We start from the raw sequence: 8,070 nt of genomic DNA, 5'->3' as shown, positions 1-8,070 counted from the left end.
CTGTACACAGAAAGCAGTATTACCACTACCTGGTTGAAATCCAAAGCCAAGGAGAACATTTTAAGCATAAAGTCCCCACTTCACAATTTCTAGGTTTTCTTGTGCAGATACAGGAAAGATGGTCAGTTTTGTCCTACTGAACGGATTAGCCCAAGAAAATTGACAAAAACAAATAAATACATAGGTTTTCAATGTATTCATAGATTAAACTAGAAAAATAAGATAAGAAAAAAATAAGGAAAATGGTCTCCTTTATGACATAACATTTACACTGGTTACATTTAACATATGTCATAAACAGTTTCATTTTAGTGATGTCAAAGACATATTCTTTTCATTAGCATATCAAATATTTCACAAACGAATCCAGAGTTTCAGATTAAGTTTGACAAGATTTGTTTGTATTATGTGCAGTTGACTATTAAAATGATTGCCTTCAAACCAGAGAAAAGAAGCAAACCATATCTTCCTTTTCCTAGTGATGAATTAACTTGAAAGTGATGAAGAAATTTCCTAGAAGTGATAAAAGGTATAATACTTAATTATAAAAAAGTAAAACCCCTCAGAAGTAGCTGTGAATTGTGTTTCTGCATGGTTTGTAACACTGTATGAACAAACACACATGGACCATCAATCATTATTAACCAATAATTTGGAAATAACAAAGCTCATATCCTTTTATGCCATTGACAAAATTTCTGTGCAAATATGTTTTTTTCTTTTTCTTGTGACCGTCAGGGAAATTAGGATTTGATTTTCCAATAAAAGGGGAGAAACTCAATGTAAAAGAATTTGATTGTTTTTCCCTTACAGAAGTATAGAAATAAATTGCAATAGAGTTGATGGCTAACTAACAAAAGGAAATAGAGAGGAATGGTGAGTGGAAGATTACACTTTTAAATGAGAGAAAAGAAGTCTGAAATATTTTTTGGAATTTAAACATGTGACTTTATTTGATATATGGAATGAAGTTCAATAAGTGTGTGGATAAAGAAGAATTAGCAAATGAGTAAGAGAGACTGGACAGAAGGAAGCTGATTTTCTTTTATGTGTGGATGTGTACCAAAAATGTTTCCACACTCTGCTTCTCCAAGTTGGTTCCTGAGGTCAACAGTGAATTCTTCAGAAATCTGTCCTTTAAAATAAAAATGTTTCTTTATTTTGAGAGAGAATGAAAGAACAAAGTGTGCATGTGCAAGTGGGAGAGGAACAGAGAAAGAGGAGAGAGAGAATCCAAAGCAGGTTCCAACCTGCCAGCATATAACCCAATGTGGGGCTTACTCCCACAAACTGTGAGATCATGACTTGAGCCCAAATCAAGAGTCAGACACTCAACCAACTTGAGCTACCCAGGCACAACAGAGATCTGTGTCTTTGACTCTCAACTTTATTTCCTGTGGAAATATTTCCTGTCCTCATAGAGGACAGCCTGTTAAATCATAAGGCATGAATCTACTATATCATTTGCTGGGAGGTGTTTAATAAGGGACAAACTGTTAGAGCAAGAGGACACCAAGCCCTTCCAAAATTCAAAGAAAGTAATTCACCAACAAGGCAATGTTTGAAATGGGACAGATCTCAGGATGAACATCCCCTGTCACATCATCATCCAAAAAATTCACTGACACATGAACGCATCAGAGACCCTAAAGGTTAGCACATTCTACCCTGAGTAATGTCTATTTACTAATTTGTTTTTGTCTGAGAGCCGTGAAAAACAAAGGTCTGCATCTACACATGTGCCAATACAAGGATTAAGACCCAGAAAAAGAAAAGGTGCAAAGCAGACCATTAACTCAGGTTTAAATAAAGTAGCAGAATCTACCATAAAATGCAACCATCATGACTGAATCTTCTAATCTGGCTCTGCTGGTCATATGCCATTGTAACCCAACAGAAATTATTCATTTGACTGACAATTATAAAAAAAGTATAGTTATCAAAACAATCTGTCAAGACACAGAAATGCCCCAAAATATGACACATATATTTGTAAGTCTTCATTCAAGGCTTAAGGGCTGCATGTGGGTATCAATTTTTTTAATTATGCATATATGAAATTTATAAATATATAAAACTGAATACATTCATATTTACGGTACAGTCTAGATGATAAAAAATCCTCATATAAACTATAACAGGTTAATAATTTAAACATTAAATTTGGTTATATGACTGGTTTTCTAGACAGGTCTTCATAGTTCTTATTCGTGAGAGTGAATTTACACATTTACAGCATGTTTAGTTGTCCTCTAAGGATTCTAGAAGTAAAAGAATCATAGAAAATAAGTTAAAAATAACTTAAGGAATAATTTAGAGTAAAGTTCCTCAAGGAGTCAATAAAGTCAAAATAATAGTGGACCTGGGTATAGTTCCTTCATTTTTAACTAGTTGAATGTTCTGGGGCTAACGATTTCCATTTTTGAAACTGTGATTTCTTCATCATTAAAATAACAGGGAGAAAAAAAAATACTGGGGATAAGTGCAAAGTGGATTTTTCTAAGACACCTTCTAACTCTAAAATTCAAAGTTTTGACAAAAATACTATGAACTTGGAGAATCTCGTGATAGGCAACAATCCAGCACCAACAATCCCTGTTGGCCAGGATTCATGACCTTGTGTATTCTCCTCTTGAGCAAGGAATGGATCTTATCACCTATTACTTCTGATATTAGGTTACAAAAAGACTGTGACTTCCATCTTGCTCTCATTCTCTTTCTCCTCCCTCTCATCTTTCTTGAAGGAAGCCTACTACCATGTTATGAGATACCCCATGGAAAATCAAGAAAGCGAGGGAAGCTCCCAACAACAGCCAGCAATAAATTGAAGCCATCAGCCCAGGAGGACTGAACTGAATGTTGCTGGTAACACCCGAGTGAAATTGGAAGCAGATCCTCCCACATTTAAGAATTCAGATGAAACTATAGCACAAGACAGCACTTTGATTACAATCTTGTTGGAAATATTTAGGTAGAGGTACCCAGCTTAATTAGTTACACTCAGATTCCTGTTGGGAAGATCTGTGAGGCAATACATGTTTTTACTATCTTGAGATAATTATTGTACAGCAGTAGATAAACTAATATAGTCTCCAAAAAAAGATCACTTCTATTTTGAAAGGCCAAGAATAAAATTCATGGAAGGGGAATGAGGAACAGCTCTCCTGAGTAGCAGGTATGTTCAATTCAACAAATACCCACCATATTTCAAGTAGAGTGGTAAAGGAATGCAAAAACATTATCTCTGCTGTGAACCAGTTAATATGCTTTATGCAAAGTAATTTAGATTTAACAGGAACTGGCAGGTGTTTACCAAATCTATGTGCTCTTTTCCCCTGTGCACTGAGCTAAATATACTTCTCAGCCTCCCCTGCAGTGACATGTTGCTATGTGACTGGACTCAAATATCAGGGGAAAGTTCATGCAGCACTTTCAGGCTTGGCTTATTAACATTTTCATACCCTGCCTGCTGGATGCTTGATAAAGATGAGGACAATGACTTTAGAAGTCAGTATTGAAGATGGTGAGTGACAAGATGCCAGGAGCCTGGGTACGTGAAATGTCATTCAAAAGAGTCAAGTGCCTATCAGCGAAGCCTATTTTTGAATTCATCTGACAAGAAATACAATTCTATTATCTTAAGTCACTGAGAAATGAAAGATTATTTATTACAACAGCTACCACTATCCTAATAAATAAAACACAGGGGCGCCTGGGTGGCTCAGTCAGTTAAGCTTCCAACTTTGGCTTAAGTCATGATCTCGGGGCTTGTGAGTTCGAGCCCCACGTTGGGCTCCATGTAGACACCTCAGAGACTGGAGCTGGCTTTGGATTCTGTGTTTTCCTCTCTCCCTGCCCTCCCCCACTTTTGCCCTTTCTCTCTCTCAAAAATAAGTAAGCATTAAAAAAATTAAATGAAGAACAATACAAGGCTTTATTTAATAATAACTCTAGTAAATATACTTAATAAGGATCTAATGGTGGAGGATAATTGGAAAAACTTCTGATATGTGAGTTTTGGTCACTTCTCTTCAACATTTAGTAATAATAAGAGCTTGGACAAGCTACACAACTTTTCTCTGAGACACGCTTTTTTTTTTTGAGAGACAGAGAGAGAGAGAATGATTAAGTGGAGGAAGGGAAAAGGGGAAGGGAGAAAGAGAATCTTGAGCAACCCCATGCCCAGCATGGAAACCAAAGTGAGGTTCAATGCAGGACTTGATCTCGTAACTGTATATCATGACCTAAGCTGAAATCAAGACTCAGATCCTTAATCAAATGAGCCACCCAGGTGTCCCTCTAAGAGACTATCTCCTTCTAAATGGCCACAGATATGATGGTTTAGTTTTTGGTTGTAGTTTTGTTAAAAAAGATAAAAAAAGTTTATGTGAAGTTAGATTTCCATCATGCAAATCCTCTAGCCTTTTAAAATGAAGGTTACTTTCCACCTCCATTGTACAGTGTATCATCTATATTCTTCCATTATAACATCTGTCTAATTTTTCCACATGTTCCTGATATCTTCTTCAATAAAGTTAAAGGTCTTTAGCATTAGAAATCATACTTTATTCATCTTTGTCTTTCTAAGATTTAGCATAGTGATAAGAACATATTAGGATGGAAACTGTGATTTGGTGAGGATGGAACAAATGTAATATACTTCTCAAAGGTTAAAGTATGGCAGTGAGAGAGTATAAGAAGGGAGATGGGAATGGGGTCTCTGAGAAATGACATAGAAGGGAGGGGAGGTGGTAGTAATGGATATGAGCTACCATTACTAGATGAAGTCTGGAAATTAACTATACAAGATTCGGGAAATTTATTCTGTGAATAAAGAAGATAACTGAAGGCATTAGATAGGTTATTTAGCCATGAAATTGGCTGAATTGCTGTCAGTTGCAGAAATATCACAGCCTACTGATGCTGATAAGGGTTATAAAGGAAAGCGTCTGGGGAATAGAATCCAATAAATCTTTGTGATGTCTTCAAATCTGGTTTGTTCCCAGGGTTGATCACTTCTAACAAGACAAAGACTTGGATAAAATAAATTAGTCTTCAAATATGATTTTATGCTCTTGAGCCTATTCCCTGGTATAAAATATGTCAATGTCCTTGTCTCTGCCATCCTTATGATCTACACTGTGACTCTCACCACAAACGTCATCCTTATTTTCCTCATCTGGGTGGATTCTCATCTCCACACACACATATATTTTCTGCTCAGCTAAATTGCTCTCATGGACCTGACATTAATCTCCTGAACTATACTCAAGATGGCAACTGACTTCTCAGGGAAGAGAAACATCTCACAGGTTGCCTGTGAAACTCAGATCTCTTTTCTTCTGGACTCTAGTAATTGCTGAGTGTATCCTTATTACCCTCATGTCCTTTGGCCAGTATGTGACAATTTGTAACCTTCTGAGATATACCCTGATAATAAGCCAGAAAGTATATCTGCAGATGGCTATTACCTCCTGTATGTGGGTGTCTTTACATTACATCATTTGCACACACAGTTTATTCTATCTATTTCCCCATCTGTGGTTCCAGAGAGGTTTCCCATTTCCTCTGTGAAGTCATGGCCATTCTAAAATTGGACTGTGAACACATCTCTGCCTATAAGAAGGGTGTAGTGATGACAACCGTTATGATGCTCCTCATTCCCTTGTCCTTTATCCTGTTTTCTCATACTCTCATCTTCCTTGCTATCCTCAGCATGAACTCCCTGGAGGGCAGAAATAAAGCCCTGGCCACCTGTTCCTCCCACTTGACTGTGGTGAGCCTCTACTTTGGCCATCCATGCTGATCTACATGAGGCCAAATACTTATCACAGTCCCAAGCTGGACCAGTTTCTCTTTATGTTTGGTTGCATCCTCACCCCCATGATGAACCCTCTCATACAAAGTCTGAGGAGCAAGGAGGTGGTGAGTGCTCTGATAAAAGTGTTGGAATGCTGCCTAACATCAAATTAGACCACAAATATAAGATGAATATCAATCACTACCTATTTTCACTTCCGTCTAAATCAGGCCTTCTTAGATGTTCAGGTTTTAGTTCTGGTCTTTTCATAATTAAAATTGCAATGGGACAACTGGCTGTATGGATTCTCTCTCTCTCTCTCTCTCTCTCTCTGTCTCTGTATATGTGGATAGACATAGGTAGATACAGAGATGAAGAGAGATTTATCTATATAGAAAGATATCTGTATATATCTACATGTGTCTCTATATCTATCTATCTATCTATCTATCTATCTATCTTATGTTTCTTTGACAATGTTTGGCCCACACCCTCAGATTATGGGCCGGCAGGAGTTAGGCACTCCCAGTTGATGATTGATGGTGAGGGTGGTGATGATAGTGGTAGTAAATATGATGATAATGTAGTTGGAATGCTGGTATGTAAGGTGATGGAGGTAATGATGTTAATGATGAAATTTCACCAAGAAAAGTAATTGAATTAGCAATACTTCATTCAACTACAAAGGGAATGTATACCAATATCAGTCCTTGAAAGAGGCCAACCACCACTGAAAGTCTAGGGATGTTTCATTTTCCAAAGATCTGTAAGTGAAGATAAGAATTAAATTGAGTTCTTGATTTCTAATCTTTTAAATGAAGGGGTTAGATAATAAACCTAAACAAAAAGCCAATTATATTAGTCTATTTTAAATATTTTTTCACTTAAAATTTCAATTATTTTATAGAATTGTCCCTATTATCAAAAATAATCTGTATTATCAAAAATATTACGACTTTTTTTTTTAGTTTTAACTATTTGTAAAATTACATAATTATATAGACTTGATGGAAATAGACAGTTATTTACAGGCTTCTATTACTGGAATTTATTTATTTATTTATTTATTTATTTATTTATTTTTGTTTTACATTTCGAGTGACTTTCTGCCATGTAATGTCAAAGGATAAAATATTCAAATTTTAGCAGAAAGGGAAATAAAGTGAATGTAGCTGAACCTATAAATGTGGAAGAATTTCTGTCTTAATATCTGACAGTATGAACCCAAATGGACAGCAATTGAACTTAAAGGATTTCATAATTTACTAGTACATTCATCACATTTTAATTCTCATTGTTGAGTGACTGAAATATCACAATGTAAACTTATTTAGACAGTTTTTTAACACCCAGAAAGGAAAGTATATGTCCATATATCTAGATAGATAGATAGACAGATATATTGATGATATATAGATATATGGACAGATACACACACACACACACACACACACACATATATGGAAATAATATATATATGGAAATCATATATATATGGAAATCATAATGTATATGTATAAATCATCCCTAAATATCTAGGGGAAAATATAAATCATTTTTAAATCTGAAATACATTGAGGGTTACATGAAAAAATGTTTTGATCTACAAAATGGATAAGTAACAACATTTTAGGCTATTCTTCATATAGGTGATTAATGCAAATTATTTGTGCAAGGAAAAAAATGTATGTACCAACTGAAGTATAGGGCAGGGTGGATTGGGGGAGAATTATAAACCAGAAACCTTTTCTTTAAAGATTTTTTAAAATTTAAATATGAGTTTTTTAACATGAAGTATTTTTTAGTAATTACTGCACCCAGTGAAAGGCTAGAACTTACAACCTTGAGAACAAGAGTTATATGTTCTATTAACTGAGCCACCCAGGCACCCCTAAACCAAAAATATTTTTGTCAGTGATTGAGCTGATATATGCAAGGACATGTGCTTTAGCCTATAAGCATTGATTCAGGTATCAGCTGTCATTTTTAAGCATTTCTAACAATAAATCTGAATTCCTTGCACTTAACTTTTCTTTCCAATATAAATATTCTATTAAACTAAATAAACAAAAGAGGCAATGGTTTACAAATGCCCTACTCAGATGGTTAAAAGTATACTCAAAGAGCCATTCTGCTTCAATTTGTTTCAGTGAAGTGGTACCATAGTTTGGGAAAAGCTCAGTATGGCAGAGCTCTCTTCCACACTGAGGTGAAGCAGGAGGAGTTCACTTGGATGGGACTCGAGCTGAAAAAAGGAAATGAGATCCACA

General features: G+C 35.6%; 1 pseudogene; it reads left to right on the top strand.

Annotated features, from left to right (window-relative positions):
• Positions 1 to 3,495: 3,495 nt before the first annotated feature.
• Positions 3,496 to 5,973, top strand: LOC123575774 (annotated as a pseudogene).
• The last annotated feature ends 2,097 nt before the right edge of the window (positions 5,974 to 8,070 follow it).

Source organism: Leopardus geoffroyi, chromosome A1 (assembly GCF_018350155.1).
Source record: "Leopardus geoffroyi isolate Oge1 chromosome A1, O.geoffroyi_Oge1_pat1.0, whole genome shotgun sequence".
Taxonomy (NCBI): Eukaryota; Metazoa; Chordata; class Mammalia; order Carnivora; family Felidae; genus Leopardus; species Leopardus geoffroyi.
Note: the sequence above shows the minus strand (reverse complement) of the source record. Positions and strands in the feature narration are given on the sequence as shown.